This window comes from Struthio camelus, chromosome 6 (assembly GCF_040807025.1).
Source record: "Struthio camelus isolate bStrCam1 chromosome 6, bStrCam1.hap1, whole genome shotgun sequence".
Taxonomy (NCBI): domain Eukaryota; kingdom Metazoa; phylum Chordata; class Aves; order Struthioniformes; family Struthionidae; genus Struthio; species Struthio camelus.
In genome coordinates, this window is record NC_090947.1 from 33,667,753 (window position 1) to 33,690,572 (window position 22,820).

At 46.0% G+C, this 22,820-nt stretch overlaps 1 protein-coding gene and 1 long non-coding RNA gene across 5 annotated transcripts in view; one reads left to right on the forward strand and one right to left on the reverse strand.

Moving 5' to 3' along the window:
* SEMA5B (semaphorin 5B) overlaps window positions 1–11,618 on the reverse strand; it is a 279,310-nt gene extending 267,692 nt beyond the window's left edge. For 3 of the 4 annotated variants that reach the window (XM_068949052.1, XM_068949056.1, XM_068949058.1), the window contains exon 1: window positions 11,372–11,618. The gene's annotated coding sequence lies outside the window, so the exon portion shown is untranslated. Of the gene's footprint in view, window positions 1–7,452; window positions 7,562–11,371 lie in introns of all 4 variants that reach the window. The other variant, XM_068949055.1, reaches the window with a different exon arrangement.
* Window positions 11,619–12,630: 1,012 nt separating this feature from the next.
* Window positions 12,631–22,498, forward strand: LOC104151129 (uncharacterized). The gene is made up of 3 exons (XR_695729.2): window positions 12,631–13,075; window positions 17,997–19,734; window positions 20,402–22,498. It is a non-coding gene; the product is annotated as an uncharacterized lncRNA (long non-coding RNA).
* The last annotated feature ends 322 nt before the right edge of the window (window positions 22,499–22,820 follow it).

Below are 22,820 nucleotides of genomic sequence, written 5' to 3' on the forward strand. Positions count from 1 at the left end.
ACGCTTCAGTTCTCTAAGATACAGACATTAGTCTGCAAGTAACGCTTTGTAGCAGGCTTGCTGGGATGGCATATAGCTAGGCTTATAGGTGAAAATGTAGAGAGGAATATATTTTAGGCACATCTGATGGCATTCTCCAGTTCCCACCAAGGTTTGGCCACAGCTGAGTTCAGTTGAACCTGCGTTCAGTTGAATGGTGTAGGTACAGCTGATCCTGTCTTAGGGCAGGGGGATGGACCAGATGATGGTTCAAGGTCTGCCCTATGAAAGTCTGGCGACCGAGATTTTAAATGACTGTCTGACTGTTTATCAGATGCAGTCCAATATTCCATTACAACGTTTAACTCTCAGCCTTTAAAAAGATACAAAACAGAAATTTAGAGGGATATGGGAGAAAGGAAATACAGCCTTCCGAAACCCTCTGTGAAACAGAGGGACCAGCAAAAGTGCTTTGTAGCATTTTGGAAATTAATAGCAGCCCATTTTTATCAAATAAATGCTGTTGTAGCTGAAATAACACAGATTGCAGACACATTTGTAGCTTTCTGTCTTATAGGAGAAGCCAAAGTTTTCCGAGAAAGATCTTCCTACATTAATCTGCTTTGAAGTGCTTCCTACAATCATGATAATCTGTTCCAGAAACTGGTCATAATAGAAAACACCATTTCAAAGCAGTCTACAAAGTACACTTTCAAAAATGCTTTCAGTTACACCTCTATTGCAAGTACACCACTGAGCCACTTACTCTTTCATCAGAGAAAGTTGGCTGTGATAAGCGTGCATTTTTCCTGATCTCCTGCCTTTTAATCATGTCTATCAAGTCATTGTAACTGAGAGACGTTAGCTCTGCTATTCAGAACAAATAGATGCCTGAATTATACTGTTGCATTTTAAAGAGGTACTATCAGGTTGAAAACCTGGGGCCAACTCATGCAGTCCTGGCTCAGGTGGGTTGCCAGATTCAAAAGGAAGACACCCTTGGAAAAGAACTGCAAGATACGTCTGCATCTTTTTTCAGGAAGATCAAATTTTAACTTGCACAAACAGAGGTTTTGCTACTGATGTCCTTTGATGCAGGATCAGGCCCTTACCTCCGACAAAATTATCTTAGACCATTAGAAGTGCAGACATCAAATTATTTCCAGTTCTTTATATAATCTAATAAAGCCCTGATTTTACCAGGTAGAAGTCTGCCACATAAATAATCCCACTGGCTCAGGTCCTTGTGATAACTTCATTGAAGCACTTCAGTAGTTCATTTCGCCTATTTGTGGTAAGAAGTCTTACTCAACCCAAGTAAAGGCTTCAGAAGTTTCTTCCTTCCTCAGTTGAACCAGCTTGGGAAAAGAGAAAAACTAGCCTCATTATTTTACTTCTGTTTCTAATCAATTACTTTTGCATCTCATGCTGAAACATTTGGGAAGCTTAAAATTCAGCAGAAATAGGGACCTTGTTGTTGTTTGGGATTTTGTTTTAATTAGAACTGAAAATGTTTTTCTTATGGTGAGGTTTTGCAACAGCGCAATCTTATACATCTAATTTTGGAGCATGCCTCTGGCCCAACACCATCGCTGCACAATTCCTTCCTTAGGTAGAAATTCATCTTTGGGTCTCTGGACTCATACTGCTAGCCCTCAGTTAGTCAAGCACAACTGCAGGTCTTCCGTGAGGTTGCACTAGCGTAACTGAGAGTAGAACTGGGCTCTTGCACTTTTCATGGAAGTCCAAGTCCTTTGAGAGCTTTGTAAATGGATAGCAGGGTAGGCTGCCAGAAACAAAAAGTTTTCATTAAATGATAACATCTTTCCCAACTAAAAACAGAACCTGTGTTACTTACAGGAAGGTTCTAGTCCTCTCAGACCACAATTATCACAGTTAAGGTTAGTACAGCCCAGCCATACGCTGGTATAAATTTTGGAAACAGTTTAAGAACGTGTGCCTTGTGTTAGCAATCAAGAGCTCAGGCCAGTAAATTCTCATTCACAGGTCATTTCACTGCAATGAGTAACACTTCATGCACCTGCACAGATTGCAAAAGTGAGTTTCCATCTGCAGGATCAGGTCTTATACTTGTAAGGATGGGATGGCTGCCTCCCCAGAAATCCAGACCGAACTCTGCTCTCAGTTTAGTTTAATATGTCTCCTTTCCTTTTGCCTACCTCAAAGCGCTCCAGAGTGAAAGAAAGAGTCTGGTTATGCCCGAGCAAAGTGCAGACAGATGTTTTGAAATTTTCGCACAGAGAGTTTTTCTGATACAATGCTGCTCCGATTTACAAGCACTACTGCTGCTGCAGTCCCTGCTTACCTCCCAGCCACCCTCCTCTGCCACTAAAAACCTGCTGTTGTCTTTTAACGCTACAGCTACTCAGTTCTTCCCCAGGTACGCATCACTTCACGTCGCACCAGGCTCTGCATGCCAGGAGCCTCTACAGCACTAAGCCTCTTTTTTGCCTTCCAGCTTCATCTGCTCCCTCGTCCTTGCCTCTCACTCTCCTGCCACCCGCTCAGACCTGCTCTGCCACCTCTGCCGCTCCCGTTCACCCAAGCCCCCGTGCTTCTCTCAGCACCGCGCCGTCCTCTTAGACTGGTGACATCCTTGAGACGTGTTCAGAGAAGAGCCACGAGGCTGACAGAGAGACTGCAAAACCTCAGCAGAATCACACTGAAATAACACAGAGAAATTAGGAGCTGACCTGACTGCAGTTCACAAGTACTTCTGCTACACGGCAGAAAATATGATGCCCCAGTCTCCAGGTGAGAGCATAACAAGACCCAGGGGCCAGCGACTGACAGAAACCAAGAGGCAACGTAACTGTTAGGGCTGCTGCATTTTAACTTAACTGAAGATTGTGGGATGCTCTCCACCTTTGGAAATGTTTAATTCAAAACTTGATGCTTGTTTAGAAGCGATGACCAGCTCAAACAAGAATCAGCTCGGGGAAGTCCTGTGGCTTCAGGGAGGACAGCTAAAGTGACTGAAAGCCCTTGTTCGGCAGTCGCCATCCATGACTGTGTGAAGAGGGACTGCGATGCAGAAGCAGCTCAGGAATCAAAAATAAAATGTAAACCAAAGGGTGAAGTGCTAAAAACTCTGGCTTATGTGTGTTCTCTCACAAGTCAGTACGTTACTCGGTTGAGTAAGGACGGGGGAGCGTAGGAAAGGCTGCTTCCCAAAAGCGTGTCATTTGCAAACCGGCCAGTTGGGTTTTCAGTGAACAGTCTGAGACCTGTCAACCTGGAAACATTTTCTCTTTATAGAACGAGGAATGAAATATAACTTTGGGAGTAATCCTATCCAGTTGTCTTCTCAACTAATTTGGCGTGCTGGATGCCTTAGCTTATGAACTTTACCCAGAGCTTCTTGGCGAGGAAGGATGGCACTGTAGCTTCAGCCTTCTCAAAATTAACTCACGCCAGCTAGTTTCAGTAGTACCATCATTATCTGTGAAACTGTGCTCAAATGAAGAATCAATAAATACATATGAAGAAGAAATTTAGGGAAAAAACAAAGCGCTATTAGCATTCCAGGAGTATAATAATGTCATAATTCTCCAAGGCAAAGCAATGAAGCCTGGATTTGCAAAGCAACCACAGACAAGCAGGTGTGCAAAGCTCATTCCAAATATAAGTTGTTTTAATATTTCAAAGACACATTAGAGGGAACACACAGCATTAGCAATATCATGTTTTGTATTCCTGATGTACAGTCCTAAACAAATACAGAAGATATCTAGTAAATGACTCTCTCGGGAACAATTTATGTTGGTTAGAGGGGGAAATGTTCAATTTAAAAGATGTTGATCATTTGCTTTTGTTTTAATTCAACCTATATAGACGCATGTCTGCATATGTATATAAAAATACAAAATGTAGGAATGATCCTTAATCCACCTTTAAAAACGTTGGGACACATTGCACATGTGCTCTCAAGGTATTTTTTCCCCAAATCAGTCACACTAACTGGAACTGCTCAAGTGAGTAAAAGATTTGCAACATCAAGTTACCTTCTAGCAATGCATAGCAAAGGGATAAATGAGGCACAAGACTTGGGCTCTGATCCAGAAAAACAATGAACTGAAACATTGAATTGATAGGACTTAAATATATGTTTAGAATTAAGTCTGTGAGTAAGTGTTTTCAGGGATTGTAACCTTACCCCTGCCACTAACTCGCTATATGACCTTGAGCAAGTCACAGAAGACCAGGCCTTTTCAAAGACCTCAAAACCTAATTCCTGCTGATTTCAGTCACTGGCAAGCCCACTTGGTATTCACGTGCATCTTTGTGTTGCACAGTACCTTTAACAGTTGAGCACTAAATTCTCCAGGCCATAGTCCTGTATACCTCAGTTTCTCTCCCTTATGATTATTACTTCTAACTACGTAGCAAAGTTATCAAAACAGCAAATAAGGGTAAGTTGTTCTGCTATATCCCTTTATTATCCTCACCCAGCGGGAACTGTGGAATTGTTCATAATTTATGTTATGTGTTATTTGACATCACCCGTCACCTGTACTGGATCAGCATCTCAGAGCCCGAGTTACAGAGCTGAGTCCTATCTTGCTCATGTCGAAAAGAGTGTATATGCTTGGAGTGTTTCATCCTACCACAAGCCACTAATGTTATTCTCCCTGCTGTCTTTTATTTTAAACAGGCAGTTACTAGCTGCAACTAAACTAAAGTTAGGCTGCCTTAGACTGCAAGAACACTTTGGCAGAAAATGAGCTTCAGCTTTGTGTTTTTAAGGAAGATGCCCTTCAGATGCACAGCGGACCCCAAAAAGGTCAGAAAGTGGAATATTATGTGATTTATAAATATATACTGATTGCTCTGTCCAAACCATGTGTTTGAAAATCTCTTTCTGGCAGACAATCATTTTCAATCAAGAAGAGAGACCAAAGAAAGGAACGTGAGGCAGGGTAGGGGGATCTGTAATCACTCTAACAAACTTTTGAGACTCAGCCAATTCTTCCTTCCCTTCATTACATATACAGGCTCCAAAATGCGTCTCTGTCTACTTTCCTGAATTTGCTGTATTATCCTGTCAAACTGAATTATACAGAATGAACTTCCTACCCTTTTCTTTTTCATCTTCCTTTTTTTTCTCCTAATCTCTGCTCTACTGTAAATCCGCATTGTAAGAGATAAATAAGAAACCCTTAGCTGAAACTGCAGGCTAAACAACTTACACGTGGCCAGGAAACACAGCAAAGCAATTAAACCTGCACAACAGGCCATCCGTAGTCATCATCCTCCAGCCTTAAGAGGCTGGCCCCAAAGTGTTCCCAGATTTAGTTCCTAACCTGACGCCTGACCTGTGCAGATGGTCCCAGCACCCATGCAAAACCCCCTTGAAGTTACTCCGAATTAACACCACCGGGTAAGCTCACCGGGCCAGATTCTGCTGCAAGACCGAGGACTTAGCCGAGTTCTGATCCCGAGTTTGTTTGCTGTCCCTTGAGAGGACACGCGGGATCTTCCCCTTTCTCACCTGCTAGTCGTAACTGTCCCAGCTGTATTTTGGAACCGCATACTTGATCTGTAAGCCAGAACACTTCTGAACCATATAAAAAATTTTCATTCAGTTAGGTTTTCAAATAAAGTCAAAGCTACTTTTTTTCATTTTTACTCTACATCAGCAACCTGTATGAGGTTTGCACTTGAAATGAAAAATACCACTTTTAAAATGACAAACACTGAACACAGAACATTTGTTACCACGAAAAAACCCTCTCTGTCTACAGAGGAGTATAATTCATTCACTGATACATGCACCCACCTTTTCTCCAGGGAGTTTCACAAACTCACATGCACTACCAGCACTAAATTTTGCATTTCAATCTAGGCATTAGCTATAAAAGATGTGTAAAATCTTATGTGGTCAGACAGAAGCAGTTCCCCATTGGCTACATAACAAGCATCTTAGGTGGCTCCAGCACATAAAATTATTCCAAAAGGGGTGTGGAAAAAATTATACTGCATAAATTGATTCCAGATCCACCTGTTGCAGGTGCCAGCAAATATATTTCGCTAAAGCCATCTGCTTGTCTTAAAAGCTAACCGTTTTTGAAGACTATGGCACAAGCAATCTGAAAAATACACAAACTTCAAAAGCCACAAACCCTTAAACAGCAAATGGCTTATAGCTCATCCAACTAAGACTTAGCCCGGCTGTTCTGCAGGACTGGAGACAGCACCTCTGCTTAACGTCTGATCATACCCAGCGTAAGGGTATTTCCTCCGTAACACCGAGGGTTCAAGGCTACTGTAGGACCCATTTTGCAGGATCAGATCCTCACAGGCTATTCCCAGTTTTGGAGGCTGCCTCATGGACTTGAAGTGATGATTAAGCCCTTAGAGTGCAGCACAATATCTGGCAGAGATAAAACAGATTACTAGGATTCTGCCCTGCAGGCTGCGACGTCCCAGCTGGTCACATGTTGCCGCACAAAGGATGAAGTCCAACCTTTGAAACAGGCACCCCGCAATTTATTCGGCTTCCTGCAATAACTTAATACAGAGTACATTATATATTGTGACTAGTTATGTTCATGAGCGTTTAGGCTGCTCTACAAAGCAGGTGAGCCACGGAAGTCAGGCACTGCTAAGGTTTGTGTTTATCAGGGTCTGATGAGGTAGGGTGCTCATCCCAGGAGACACTTCAACAAGGATCAAGCACATGTAGCATCTTGCAAGATCAAGGTCCTTTAAAGCTGCTTATGGAAAGAAAATACCCCGCGCTCACTCCACAAACGATCACTTACTGAAAAACAATGAAATTACACAGTCTTATTATAACTCCCAACGCGTTCACAATTGATTTGGGGATTAAGCCTAGCAATCGGCATGTTTGCTTGTGATCTCATTTAAAGCTCACTAAAAAGTAAATAAAGACACAGCAGTCCTTAACTGAGACAGCACTTTGGCATACGATTAATTTTAAGCACACGAGTAGCCCTGTCGCCAATTCATAGTCATACTCTGTAATTTGACAACATCCTTCACGTACAAATCCCCTGCCAGATTTATTGGGCTCTGAAACAAAACAGAACCATTCGGTTTGTAGATACACACTTGATAACAGTAATATTTCCAAAGTCTCATTGCTCCTACACTTATCATCAGAAAATCACTTTGAGCTTCAGAAGATTTTATATGGGCCTTAAAAATGAGTGCTTTATATGAGTGCTGAAGCAGAGCGGTAACTTTAGGAGTCGCGGTACTGTAAGCAAGGAGACCTCCGTGCACGCTGAAAGTCGCAGTTGTGCCTTCAGAGCTTTGCGGCGCTTTGCTCACACCATTTGAGCCTGGGGTAGGGAATAACTGCTGCCACGCAGTGGTTTTTTGTACAACATTGAGAACAGAGGTGAAACGAATACTGAGACTAACTGTGCTTGAAGAATCATCTCCAGCAAGCGAGGCACTGTCCACGCAAGTCGCACGCTCAAATACCTGTGGAAGTCTTGTATCTCCTATTCAGACAGCTCCCGCTGAAGCTAACGAAAACTGCGATCATGGACAGAGACGGGATGTGTTCTGGTGCTGGGCATGCCAGGAGAGCCTGCAGCGCACATTTTAAAAGGAAAAGAAACAGCGACCGACAATAAGACTAGCTGACACCCCCTTCACTGTGTTTTTTTCCTCCTTAAAAATAAAAAAGGCAACAGAACAGTAGCAAAACAAAGTTATTTGATTCCTAAAGTCAACAATAGCCATATTCAAATAGTCCTTTTCAAGGCAGGATAGTGCTCTAAGACTCCAGTATTTCTCCTGGTCTACATCAGAAGGATGCAACCTAGAACAGCAGCCGTTCATCTTCACGGCGCTCAGTCCATGAAAGGAAAGGCCATCACTAGGACCTATGTGGCACTTTCAACGTGACTTGATACCTCCTATCTGCTGCACAGTGAACAGCAGTGAATCTCACCCTTGGAGAATCATTCCCAATTGCCTCCACCATTACCTGCATTTGATTAAATTCCTCTTTTTCAGTTTGACACCAGAAGTTGTGCACAATCTGAAGCAAGGCAAATCAGACTGCAGACGTGAGACTGGACCGCAAATAAATTCTGGATCCCGTCACTGTCCCAGTAGCGTGACATCTTCCACATTATTGCGAGGGACTCCATACTCCTTACCACTTCCCCACTCTCTCAGGGCCAGTCTGTACTTGCCACTGCGGTCCTTGCCATGAAGGCAGCACGCAACACCTAGGAGACCTGGCAAAGACGAAGGCAGTGCATGGCCTCCTGATGAGAGAGCCTCTGTAAAATTACCCGTGGCTCTCAGTAAAAAATTAACTAAGAAGTCCTACTCTAATGATTCCAAGTGTATAGATAAAGAAAGGGTGAAAAGGCTTTTAAATGCATTCTAAAAGCAATATTTCATAAGCCTGATCAATGTATTTCCCTAGGCTGGAAACAAATGAGTTCTCCAATGAAGTTAAATTTAGCAAAGAACATGTCTACTTTTCTTACTATAGAAAACAGTGATGACAACTCCTTGGAGGGCATTTATATGAACTGCAATTCAAACCTAGGGCTCCATCACGCTCTCTGTGAAATCAGCGGAGGTCTGCGGTGTACTTCCTAAGAACAGGTTAAGGTTATTACTGCCAGACTACTTAGTGTGAACAAAAGTAGCTTTGCAATCATATAGTATTGTCCTTAATTTCCTAGATTTCACTGCTCAAATGGGCACATGGAAGTGATGCAACTATGAAGTAAAACTAATGAGAGCTTTGATCCCGCATCTTTTACTCAGTCAAGTAAGCAGAGCAAAGTTTTTTCAAGGAATCACCTGAATAAGGGCTACCACATAACATCCGAAATTCCCAGATTCGAGCAGAAATAGTACACATCAGTACTTAAGGCACAGTGGATTTCTTTGAGGCATTGTTTGATACTGCCCCCTTTTGCCAAACAGCAAGTCAACAGCCTAGACTTTACACAAAAACTTTTCATGTCATATATTTGTTTTCAGTAGAACATATTAATGCAGATGGTCTTATTTAACCCTAGCATGACTGCTCACATGATTATTAATCCTGGCTAAAAGAGAAATTCATTGTTCAAGCTGTAAAATCATGGAGTGACTGCTCTTCAAGAACGTACTCTCTCTTTAACTAGGAGCGACCACGTCTCAGCCCAAACCAAGCAGGACTCTTACAGCCGACTGCAAGGTAAGTTATATGAAAGCAAAGACTCTCAAGTCTGGGAGCATGTTCCCCTAGGCCAGTCATCTGTTTGGAGCAGGAAGGGCAATCATACCAGACCACCAGAGCCATTTTACTCAGGCACTTGTTTCATCTTACTACAAAGCAACTAAAATCCCATGGCACCACCTGTATCGGGTTTCTGTCGGTCTGTACGCATTCCTAGTGAGCCCATCTCCATGCCATCTTTCTGAGCCTGGCGCTGGGTCTATACGAACGGATCGGGGCCACCTTGTTAGAAGTCATTCCCCATGCAGACCCTCATCCCCTGCACCTCCCTCCGACAGCCCTTTGTCTTCTGGGGCTGTTCTTTTCCACTCTCGGGAGTTTGCACATTTTCTCCTCCTCGGTTGCCCCAGCTCTTTGCGGGAAGGCAGGGAGGTCGCGGAGGGCAGCCACTGTCAATTCCAGCAGTCTAACAGGCTGGGGGGCACAAACAAAGCAAATACCTATATTCTGAAGGGCAGGAGCTTCCCCCCACCCCCACCCCCGCCTTGACTTCAGGATTAACATGTTCCTGACAGAGGAGGACAAAAACTTAATCTCTTTGAGGAAAGAAAGAAAAAGAGAGAGAGAAAAGAAAAAGAGAAACTGCCTCCCCCACGCCGAAAGCAGCAAAAGGCATAACATAAAATGCAAAGATTCCCTGCTGTAGCCTGCCTTACGCAGACTCTACGTATCATCCAGTCCAATTCGAAGGGAAAAGTTTTAGTCCAAAAGGGAGAAAAAATGGGGGAAGAAAACGAGTGATTCAAGTAGCTGTTAAAAACTCTATTAAAAAAGCCCAAGTAATCTGGTTAATTATCAGCAAGATTTTTCTTGCTCCCATTGCCTTCTCCTCTGCAGTTTACGACCAGAGCTTTTTCCCTTAGGTGCTTACAAATCACACATATAATCAAGACAGCACTTTTCCGTGTGAGTAGTTTGCTCCAGCTACTCTCACTCCTCCTTGCCTTCACTCACCCAGCACCTCTACTGATCTCAAACAGCGGTAAGGATCAAAGCCCACTACAACTTTTAGCTTAGTCGGTTTGTATTTTGTTCGCAGCGCAGCCAGCTTGGGGTCTTAGCCTACCACTGAACCCATCCAGAGGCAGAGATCTAACCTCTTGCCGCTCAGACTATAATTTAGGAACAGAAGTATTTTCTGTAATGAGGGGGGAACATAGGCACAACAAAAGACGAAACTTCACTGTGATCCCAAACCAATATATCCACACATAAATAGTTCAAAAGGAAACAAAAAGCCAAAACCCAGGACCTGATGTCTCCCATGTTTGGAGACCTCTTTTAAGGGCAGGAAATAGTCTAAGAGTCTAAACTCAGCCAACAGTGAACCTTTACGACGCAGCTACTCCCCTATGCCCCCCCCTCGCTCCACCTAAAGCCCACGAACAGGCAGGTTCAGGACCAGCCTGGCAAACACACCTTTTGTTTGCTTCCTCTGAGGCGGAACAGCCCGTGTGTGTGCTCCTGGGCAGCACGCTGGGGCAGATGATGGTGTCGGAAAACACAGATCGCCAACTTTTGGTGTAGGTGTTGGAGCTGGATCGGCAAAGGTTGCCTCTGGGAATCCCGCCCCCCCCCCCGTAAGTTTCCAACAATACACGGAGCTAGGGAGCCGCACAAGGCTCTCTGCTTCCCTCTCCCTCTCCCCTTCGCTTTTGATCTTCATCAGGACGTGAGCTGAAATTTAATGGGCCACCCCTACCACAAAGACAAATTACCATCTGAAAAAAAAATCATTAATATCTCTCCGTGGAGGCTATCCGGCTTCCCACCACTGCACCCCCTTCCCTCTCCCCCCGGCCCCGCTCGGCGGGTTCAGGGAGAGACGGGAAGGTGCGGGGGAAGCGAAAGAGGGAAGACATCACCTCCACCGCCACCTCCTAGCTGAAGCCCGCTCCAGCGCTCCCGGGCTGCGAACACACCACCACCAAAAAGCCCCTCTGGCCGGGGGCAGGAGCAGACGGCGCCCCGCACACCGTGCACGCAGCCGCGCCGCAGGGAGCCCGCGGCCCCTCCATCACCCCGCGCCCCGCGGCGGCGCCCCGCGCGCCCCCGCCAAGTTGGGAAGTTTGCGCGCCCCCCTCCGCCGGTCCCGCCGGTCCCCCCCGACCCGCCCGCCCGCCGCCGCCGCCGCCGCGCTGCGCTTACGGGAGTGGCCGCCGGGCTGGCGGCGCCGGTGCGGGGCTCAGGGGCGCATCGCGCTCCGGCTGCCGCAGGCGCGGCGGGCAGGGAGCAGGGCGGGCGCCGTCCCGGGCCGGCGCTCAGGCCATGCGAGCGGCTGCGGGCACCGTCCCCGCGGCGCGGCCGGAGTTGGGACCGAAGTCCTGCCCTTCCCTGCGCCGTCTCTCGCAGGCGGCTCCTATCAGCACGGCTTCAACTCTTTCCATCGGAGCCCGCGGGGGGAGGAGGGGAGGGGAGGGGGGGAGGAGGGAGGAGGAGGAGGAGGAGGTAGGGAAGGAGGAGGGAGCTCGGGGCTGGCGGCCCCAACTCGCGCTGATGTCAACGAATATATTCAAAGTTCAACAGGGCATTTCTTTGCAGGCGGATGGCCCCCGCCGCCCGCCCCGCGCCTCCCTCCCGGGCGCTCCGGCGGGGTGCGGGGGGGCGCGGCGGGGTGCGGCACGGCGGGGCCGGGGAGCGCGGCGGGGCCGGGGAGCGCGGCGGGTGCGGGAAGCACGGCGGGTGCGGGGAGCGCGGCGGGTGCGGGGAGCGCGGCGGGGTGCGGGGGAGCACGGCGGGGTGCGGGGAGCACGGCGGGGCTGGAGAGTGCGGCGGGTGCGGGGGAGCGCGGCGGGGCCGGGGAGCGCGGCGGGTGCGGGAAGCACGGCGGGTGCGGGAAGCGCGGCGGGGTGCGGGGAGCGCGGCGGGGTGCGGGGAGCGCGGCGGGGTGCGGCACGGCGGGTGCGGGAAGCACGGCGGGGCCGGGGAGCGCGGCGGGTGCGGGAAGCACGGCGGGGCTGGAGAGCGCGGCGGGGCCGGGGAGCGCGGCGAGGCCCGGTGCAGAGGGCCGGGGCGGCGGGGCTGCGCCTGGGGACGCGCCCTGCTCGGCCGGGCAGGTTCAAGTGCGGCAGCGGGGAGAGCCGGGCTCGGGGGGAGGCACCAGCGAGAGGGAGAAAAGCCCCGGCGGGAGCGCGCTGCGTCCCCGCCCTCGTGTCCCCCCCCCCCCGCTAGGAGGGCAGGGCCGGGGGGTCGCGGCGGGCAGCAGCGGGCGCTTGGCGAGCGGCGGCGCGGCGCCCGCGGAAGCGCCGGCCGGGAAGAGCCCCCCGGCGGCGGCGGGCACGTCTGCGCCGCCGCGCGGGTCCCGCGGGGCAGCGCCGCCGCGCGTGGGCCGCGCCGGGCTGCGCGCTGCGGCGGGGCCGCTCGGCCGCCTCGGGGCGGGGGGGGCTCACACGCGTTTCTGGCCGCGCTCGGTGTGCCCGTGTGCGCCAGTGGCCGCGCACGGTTCCTTTAAAGCATTAGCGGCAACGGCGTAAGGAGAGAATAATCACTGCTGCTGGATAAGCAGCCGCACGGCGAAGGGATAAAAACACATCTGAGGTGTTTGGGTGACATTTAAAATTTGCAAGATAAGAGCCTCAATTATTTATTCGCTGAATCCCCAGGTAGAATGGCCTGCGCTGGTACCGCCGCTGCATATGTATGTGCACCTACATAAAGAGATTTTTCTTTTTGTTCTGTAAACTGATCCAGTCATTGATGTTGACAGTATGTTATAGTTATGTGAAAACAGTGTAATTGTGTGATGGCTCATCAGTGCTACGACTGCCAATTGTGGTGGCAGTGGGTGTTCTCACAATTCAAGGCTCATGAAAGTAACAGCACAGATCCACTGAGATGATCATTACACAGTAGGTAATTATTCGCCTCTTCTTCGTGATTTCTCAGTTCTTCCTTAACACTAATTAAGTAACTATATCACTACATCCTTTAAAAGAGTAATGCATTTTTGCATTATGGCTTGTATGAAACTCAATACATAATTTATATGTATAGCATTTTTAAGCTGATTTCCCTTTTTAAAACTTTCACTGGAAAGTTGCAGACTGGTAATGGTTGCAGAATAATTGCAGTGTGGCTATGTATTCTGTTCAAAACTCCAGCTCCAGGACAAGCCTCAAACTAAGCACAGTCTGGAAGCTGCTAAGCAAACTGCCCCCTGTGCTGCTGCATCTCATTTGCCCCTCTTCTTTCATGCCCACCTCTCAAGACATGCACACACACACACACACACACACACACACCAGTCAACAGAAAGACTCTAGCTAATTTGTTGTTATAGCATCTTTTTATGGTATTGTCTTCACTTCCACATGAATAGTAAATTTAACTGTCAAGCTGCTCTTTTTCCCTAATAGGATATCTTTCAATTTAGCAAATTAAATTTTAAATAATGATATACACCAGCCTGGGTGCTCAGAGCAGAACACAGTGCACGTCTGTAATTCTGTGATGGCATGGTACTGGCCCACCACAGAATTTCTTAAATTTACTATAGAGTGGGTGACTTGGTTATCTAAGCCTCAGGGATAAAATACCAACACCAAATGCTGCAACTACAGATATAATTTACCAAAGAGTCAGCTCAACCTTTCTTCCTCCTGAGACTTGCAAATTAGATACTGAGCAGTGAACAGTAAGTAGCACGAGACCTCATAAACTCAAGTTTTTTTCCGCTCTCAGTCAACATCTAAAGACCTCCAGGATAGTACTATTCTTTTAAAGAAATGATTGTTTGCCCTAAAATCTTATAGCATTTTTCTACTACTACTGTTTCGCTGTTTTAGCCCCCAAAGCTGGCACTACTTTTTGCTGGTCATGTGCATGCATGTATTGCCCGGAGAGCAATGATTAGAGGTACCTACAAATTAAAGTCCTGTAATATTTGCTTGACCAGGCAGCTGCTGCTGCTTTAATTCTGCTACACGGCACGACCTCTCAAAAATTTCCGGCAGCAACGGGGTACGACTCAAATCCTTTTAGTAAAGGGCTTGTGACGCAAAGTAGCACGGTTCAGATTCTTTGCAAAAGATAGAAACGACGTGGGGAAAGCCAGGGTATTGCATGTAATGCCATCTAGGCCAAACAATTGGTTTTCCACCTCCAAACCGCCCGGCGGGCTCGGCAGCCGCAGGGGGACATGCCCTCAGCGCGGCTCCTAGCGTCGTTTTAACCGCACAGCGCGGGGACGGCGCTGCTGCGCGCCGCCTCGCCTGGAGGGGCCGCCTGACGCCGCTGTGCCCCGGGGCAGCCCCAAACGGGCCGGACCGGGCCGCGGCGAGGCGCGGGGCTGGCGGGGGCGGGCGGCGCCGCGGCCCGGCTCTTGCCGCCAGGGGCCGCTAGCGGCCCCCGACGCCGCCCGGGCGAGGAGGCGAGGAGCGAGGCTTGTCTGGGAGTCGGCTAAGGCGGAGAGGCTGTCCCCGGGACTACAGCTAGCGCGGCGTTTTCCAGCCTTCCCGGAGTAGGCTGAGTCGGTTTGCATTTGCACAGAGAAAATCAGTCCGGTTATGACTGAACTGGCAGCGGAGACTTGTTAGCAGTCGCGCAGGTCTGGGCGTGCAGGTAAGCTGCGCTGGTAGAGGTTTCAGGGGAGATCCGGAGGGAAATCTTGACTCCGGCCTCATCATCCGGAGACCAGGTGACAGCTTGCACCCCTGTTCGATCTCTGGCCACGATTCCACAGTCGCAGCAGTGTCACTAGAAAAGTAATTTTGCTGAAGCTGGCCAGGCCATTTCACCTAGAGAATGAGGGAAGGGGAAAGTGCCTATGTTGGGGGCAAACATTTAAAACGAAGCTTAAATTGAGAGCTGGGAACCTATGCTCAACCAAGCACTTCAGCAGCCAGCTACATGGTCTTATTTTCCTGTAGCACTGCAAGGAGAGAAGCCGAGTTGCGCTGAGGAAAACCGTCAAAATATGTGCAGCAACATACTCTTTACAATTTTATGCTAATGCAAGTGACTGACCCAAGTGGAGCCCAAACTGCCCTTCTAGGTGAAGCTATATATTTTCTCAAAATGGAAAAATGCATTTCTAAATATAGTATCAGCAAATACTCAGAAGGAACAGCGTACGGCACTAGCGATAGTAAGCATTATCCTGTATATTTAGATTTAGCTCTCAGCTAAATGGCCATTAACCATAAAATATTTAGGTGCTGGGCTTTTTTTTCTTGAATTTAAAGTAGGTTGCTAAATAGTCACACTTGTGGTTTCTGGGCTCAGGCTGGTGGTGACAGTAACATTTTAATTTATGCTAAAGAGAAGGCAAAGTTAAATCCATGACACAAAGTAAGAGTCAGATGACCTGAAAGCAAGAGAATACAAATGAGCTCCCTGGCGAGAATAGTCTGTGATGGAACAAGTAGAATAATACAGAGGGATGACTTGACGCCATCACAGCAATAACAGTATTTCACTTCTTGGGAAGGAATGAAATGAGCTTAAAATGGGACAAAGGCTTTATTTTCAGAAAACTACATCCAAAGCCTCTGCTGCTTATGGACAGGCACATGATATACAATTGTTCCCCCCGTCCCGAAACCAGGTTACTGTTAATTACCAATTTTCATATGTCTCTCAACATGGTAAGGTGAGCCAATGTCAACATAGTTAACAGAGGCAGGCCTGAGTATTCCTGCTGAGTCTCACAAAGGCAGAAAGTTCCCAGTTTGCAGAAAAAGACTCATGAAACATAAAGGGTGAGATAACTACATGATATACCAGGAGGGGGGAATGTTACCCTGAGACACTTGTCCTTGCCCAGAGAGCATCTGCATTACTCTAAGTTATACCGCACCTAGCAGCCACCTATTTGCTGGCAAATAAAAGGAACAGTGAAAAATTATTTTTTAACAGTACCAATAAGGGGGTTGATACTACATCAGAAACTCCTTTTTCTCTTCCTCTAAGCTCTGAGCCCAGAGGCTATGTTTGTTGGAAATGAGTTCTGTCTTGAGACTGGAAGTATGAAAAGTGTACAACCTACCACTGAGCACCTTTACTGTGTTCCAAGATATATTGCCGGAGGGACTAAAAACGCCCTTCATAACTACCCGTGGGATTTTCTCTCTGGAGAGTATGGGAGTCTTTACAATCAGACTTAAGTCAGACTTGCATTTAAAGAGATGTTGGGTACGTAAGAGGTCTCACTGGGTGCTCTTTACAAGAACCAGATTTGAACAGAAAGTGATTTCCACTGCCTGGACTCGGGGCTGTTCCCAGCATAGCCACTGACCTCACACCCAACCTTAGGCAACTCAGCTGAAAGGTGAGCTCAGCACTCCTTGGGGAGCTCCCATTACAACCTTTGCAGTATCTCATCTTGTTCTCATATTCTTTTATGCAGCTAAATCAAAAAGCTTTAGAGGGGCATGCTTGTACAGCACATTATTGTGTCCACTGAACTGTGCTCTATTGAAAAATCTGGGCCTAAGTGTGGGCAAGTTTTGAAAGCATTAGCTTTCCTTCTTCCACCTGTTTATGTGATGAGCTGTGTCTTGATAATACAACTTGCAATGTGTGGTTTGGAAAATGCAATTCCAAGGCGGTGGGAATGTGAACATATTGGTAAAACCGAATCTGCCTTTTAGCAGATTGTAATTCTCCTATAGTTTTTTTGGAACTCATGACCATTCTGAGGACTTAAGAAGTTCGTAGTGCTCAGTTAATAAAATGTCCGTCCATACCTGCATGCTTTTAATGAGCTTAACTACAATTCTACTGTACCTCTCAGTGTGTGATATTCAAATGCTTATAATTCAAATCAAAACCAATTGACTTTCAAATCTCACCCACTTTGGCCGCAGGGCTGTTCAAATTAAAAGGTCAGAAGAAAATTTTTACTTTTTTATATAGGAAACTTTTTTTAGTCTTCTCATTCAAAGTATGGACTGTATTTAAAAATTCAATGTTACCTTTAGGGAAGCCAAATAGGTTGAATTTCAGTTCTCCATTTTTCAGCTTTTCAGAGAGGTATTGAAAATAAGGGCTTAGAATAGAGACTGTGTTACAGCTTCACCTATAACAGTTGTGACCAAGTGACCAAGTCTTTCCTGTCTTCAGAAATAGGCCTATTGGAACTGATGCAGACAGATCCATTATGCTGGGGAAAACTTGGCTTCAAATTCTTACACAGGGTGGGTAGAACTTCACAGACTGCGACATTTCTCAACAACAAACCTGAAATGTAACCCTAAACCAACAGCTCTGCCTGCCTCTCTAGGAGAACGTAGCTTAGATCTGCACATTGTAGCTCTGTTCCCTCTTGAGTGGAAATGCACCCTTTTGTGACTTGGCAATACAGCAGAAGGCCCCGCATCAGGGAGACCTCCTCGTAAAGTATAAAAAGAGGGAGGTCTGTTGCAGAGAGCCCTCTCTGTCCTCTTCACTGCCTGATTCATTGGGGCAAGGTGACTTCTTCCCTTCCACCCAAAGAGAAGGGTGGTGGAAGCTGTTCTGTGATGAGAGGGAATCTTGGGCCTAGGCTGAGCTGTCCTAAGAAGAGCTGGTAATATGTGAAATATGAATATTCATTGTTATTTTATGATTGGTAAACCTAAACACCAGGAAGAGGTTGGGCTGGACTTTACCATAGCGTGTAGCCTGTTTCTGTTTAAAAAATGTTGGAGAGACAGCTACCTTTTTGCTTATGGTTCCTCAGCAAAAAGATTGTGGGATACCACAACCATTACATTAAATGAAAGCTAAGAATACCATAGCATTATCCTGTACACCGCACTGCTTCCTAACTGAGAGTATCTGCTTCCCTTCACAGGCACAGCCAAAGATGTCAATAAAGAAAAATGATTGCAGCAGAGTGGGCTGGTGCAGGAAGAGAGAGGCTTTCTGCTTTGCGTTTTCAGCAATTAAAAACCCTACGACATCTTCTGCAAAACATCATGTCTTTCCTTCAGCCTGGATGCCGCAACATATAACAGTTACATCTCAAACATCAGGCACGACAGCAAAGCAAGCCAAGGGCTTTGTAGTGAATTCTGAAGGCATGTGGTGCAGCAGTGAAAAACTGGGCAGTTGGGTCAGGCAGGGTCAGGCATTGAGCTTCAGCAGTGTGATGTTACGGTGCTTCTACTCAGAGGATTCTAACCGCTATGCTATATGTATCTAACTGTATAGATTACGGTTATCTATAACTGATTATCTATGTTATTTTCCATACAAAGTTGTCCATCAGAACTACCTTTACTAGATAAATGCACATTTAGATATGTATATCAAAATGCATTACATATATTTCTAACTAGCATATACTGCACAGTGTATTGTATATTCAGTCTAGTCAAAAGGCCAAAAGTATTCCATGGACTCTGGATTATATTCCTGCCAGATGATCTGAAAGTTATCACCTGCTGACTAACTCCACATGTTATCCTCCTGCTCTGCCATATGGCCCTGGATGATGAGACCCAACGCACCCTCCTCAGATGACACCACGCTGAAGGGATGGTTGATATAGTGGAGGGCAGAGCTGCCATTCAGAAAGACCTCAACAAACTGTAGGAACCTCATGAAGTTCAACAAAGACAAATGTGACGTCCTACATCCAGGCCGGAAGTACCCCATGCAAGAGGACAGACTGGAGGCTGAGTAGGTGACCCTACAGCCAGCGTTTTGGGGCCATAGCATGAGAGATACTGACAAACTGGAGGGCTTCCAGAAAAGGCTACTAAGACAGGGGGCTGGAGGATATGATGTACAAGAAGAAGCTGGCACAATTGGGTCTGATTAGCCTGGAAAAGAGCAGACTAAGAAGGAATACAACTGCAGTCTTCCACCACCTTAAAGGAGGATTATGGAGAAGACAGAACCAGACTTTTCTCAGAGATGCATAGCAAAAGGATAAGAGACAACAGTCATAAGCAGCAATGAGGAAAATAATGATTGGAAATAAGGAAAAAAATTCATCCCAGTGGGCTTGGTGCATCACTGGGTCAGAGGCCCAAAGGACCTGTTCAGTCTCTGCCCCTGGAAATTTTCAAAATTTGACAAGGCCCTGAGCAACTGGATCTGATTTTGAAGCTAGCCCTGCTTTGAGCAGGAGGTTGGACTAGAGACCTGTAGATGCCTCTTCCAATCTACATTTTTCTGTGAGTCTACATTGTAAGACCCAGTTCTGTAGAATACTAAGCACTGCAACCTTTCCATCAGTCAAAGATGCTTGAACTTCTGTCAGGGGTCAGAGTCCCTTACAGAGGGAGCAGTGGCCTGTCTAAGCCTCAGCGATGATTTCATTTCTGGTAGGAAACCAGATCTGAGTCTGATCAATTATTTGATTGCATAGACAATCCTCCATTGCTGACTCACTCTTCCATCCCAAATACCTATTGTAAGGTAGTCTTACAGTTTTATTCACATTGTAATAACAGACTGAGATATTCAAGGTTTGATACTCCTCTCCCTTTCCTCAAAAATGCAAGATTCAACAGCGATAAAGAAGAAGAAAAGACAGAAAAAATGTTTTTTCTTGAACAATGAATGGAACTGCTACATTTCAGGTAAATATTATCACTGATTTATGATACAATCATTTCTACAGTCAGCAGGCCAAATCTCACTAATAATTCCATCCTCGTCAAAACAGACAGAGTTGCTCATACAAGTAAAGGTTTGCAGGCATGCAAATTAATTTGTAGTAAGATGGTTAAAGTTCTAAATCATGTATTAAATTGCTTTTATTGTATAACTCTAACTTCATTTCCCAAGCTAGTCACATGCAACAGAGATGCAGAAACTCAGGTATTCTAGCTGTGGGAGTGATTAGCTGTTGGTGCCTTCTAAAACTGGATTTGTAAGTTAGATCACTGGAAAGATCAGTCATTTATGCCCTGGAAGTCACGAGATCAGAGAGGTGGAATATTGGCAGAAGATTAGGTTTATTTTTGTATATGTGCTTGAAATATTTAGACAGGCATTTTAAGCCCTGATGCAGCACAGCAAAAAAGGCATGAGCAAGCCCATCTCAGGTTTTCAAGGAACATAAATATTGATTTATCCTTGAACAGTAGCCCAAAGGCCCATTAAAGTTCAAGGGAAAGCAGTGATACTCAAGCACTTGCTTAAAGTTAGGCATGAGCTCAAAGGTACTGATGACCTGGGGAGTATTTACTTGAATATCCCCATGCAACACACAGGGAGCTACCACCAGGTTTGTTTATATTTCAGGCATTTCTGCATCTTCTTCTTTCTGCTCGGAAACACACTGCAGACAGTTTTGATTTTGTCCACAGAAGAAAATGAGCACTCCACATATGAATTCTGTGCCTGGTCCTGCCTGATGAAAACAGAGGAGTTAGCCACTGGTTTCTGTAGGGTCAGTGCGGGCTATAAACATGTTCCATCAGTCTCATGAATAAATACATTTGGTGCTTTAAAACACTTGGCCTGAAATGTAACAACCCCTAGACAACCTGGTTGAGACCAATATATAAGCAACCAGACTGAGATACCAGTATTTTCCCTCTCTCAGGAGCTTTATCCTCTTCTTTTTGTAAGTTTATCTGTTAATGCTCATCACAGTTATAGGCTCTGACTCAGGAATTCTCATTAATCACTCCCTAAGAACACTACATCACGAAAGCAAGCATATCGGATGCTAAGCTGAAGCAGCAGCACTCACTTCAGACTATAATTTGCTCCTGACATAACAAGGGAAAAAACCGTACAGCCTAAGTACCAATGATTTTTCACTGCATGATTCAGAGATTGGTGCCATATTGGTATAAATGAGGGCACTGATAGCTCATGAAGTTCATGAGGATCAGCACTGGAACGCTCATCCTGGACCTCGCTACACGTCTTCCATTGTACCCAGTTAGAACTATTTAACGGTGTTTAGTTGATGAGCCTGGTTACTGTGTTAAAATTTGGATTCAATTTCCAAAGCCTGGAGGTGTTTGGAAGGTAGGTCTGAATAGTCCCATCCTATGATAAAGCCAGCAGTGAAGTGCGCTTGATTTTATGAAAGTTCAGGTTCACTTGGATCCAAATTTTCATCTGCAGTCCAGCCCTAATTCTTGCTGAGAATAGCAGGAGAAAACCAGGCAAAACCTTTGCATAGGCATTCAAGCAATTAGCACAGAGTTCCCAGGCAGTCAATTATGCTGACTCAGCAAACTCAGCAGTTCTCAAACTATAATCTGCTAAAACTGCTGCTGTCACAGTGGTGAAGCACTTGTCAGTCTCAAAGCTGTGATCTCTTGCTGTTACTTGGAGCTCAGGTCAAGATTCATTTAAGATTTCCAGATGCTTTTTTTTTTCCTTTTCTTTTTTTTGACCAGTTTGACTCCGAAATAGGCATACTTGTTTGATGTCTTTCTGTGTCGGGTGTCTGTGATGTAAATCCAGCTATGAGCAAACTTTCAGCCAGTGCTGAAAGCAGGAGGGTAACAAACAAGTGAGAGGAGAGAACCAACATGCAGAGTGACCTGGAGAGAGAATTAAATGTCTGTACGCATCAGAAAAAGACTCAGCAATAACAAATGTAAAGCTCCAGTACTTCTGGCAGGTGAATGCTGAGCACAGGTGCAGAATGACGGGGTGCAGCAAAGCAGATTCACACCTCCTGTTGAAACGAACTCGATTTCACACTGCTTCCCAGAGTCACTGTAATTTTAGTCAACATTTTTTTTTCTGGTAGCTGCAGTACTCATTGGAAAAATAGTGAGAGAAGGATTGAGACACTGGAAAAAAAAACAGAATCCATGAAAGGTTTGAGGAACTGTTTGCAGCAGGACAATATTTGAGAACCACTGAGTCCACCCGTTACTGCTTCTAGTTGCCATGCGGTTTCAGCAGGGGTTAATATTCTGAGTTAGTATTCTTCATATAAAATGTTCACATTGTTCAATACTGGGTCACGCAGCAGCTGCATGCAACCTAGAAATGTCTGCATTTCAGTGATGGGCAAATGGATCCCATGGAATGGATAGTTCCTGAACTGCTTAGGCATTTTGCTGGGTAAAAAAAGAGCTGGAAGTATAGAAGGAAACAGGTTTCTATTTTATTACCTTTTACACAGATGTCTGCTTTATGGGAAAAGCATAATACAACTAATGCAACCTTCTCTTTAAAGCTCATCCAGGAATCCCTTGAGGTCACAAATGATAGCCTGTGTACTTTGAGGAACCACATTTTGCCACTCAGACTGTGAATGGCATAAGGCTAGCTGGTGCGAATGGCAGCTTTCTTTCCATGTTCACATACTGTAATTCTTGTATGGATTTTGTCTGAATTAATATGTCAGTTGTCATGAGATTTCATTCCCTGCTTATTGTTTTCCGTGCTGATACGCTGGCACATCCAGAGGCGATTTTTCACGTGTCGTCAGAAATGTTCTAATGCTGAATTGGGTTCATAAGTACAAGAGACTACCTAAGCGATGGAGGATTCCTCTTTCTTATGCATGCAGGAAGAAAAAAGGAGGACAGGGCGAAGAGAGAACAAAAGGCTATGTACCAGACAAAAGAGCAGGAAACCTGAATTAATTTGTGGAAGTAATAACATTTTTGTCAGTTATTCCTATTTCCTGAAGGATGGAGCCTCACTGATTGAAAGATGCTAAGGTCAGATGTGCTTTCATTTG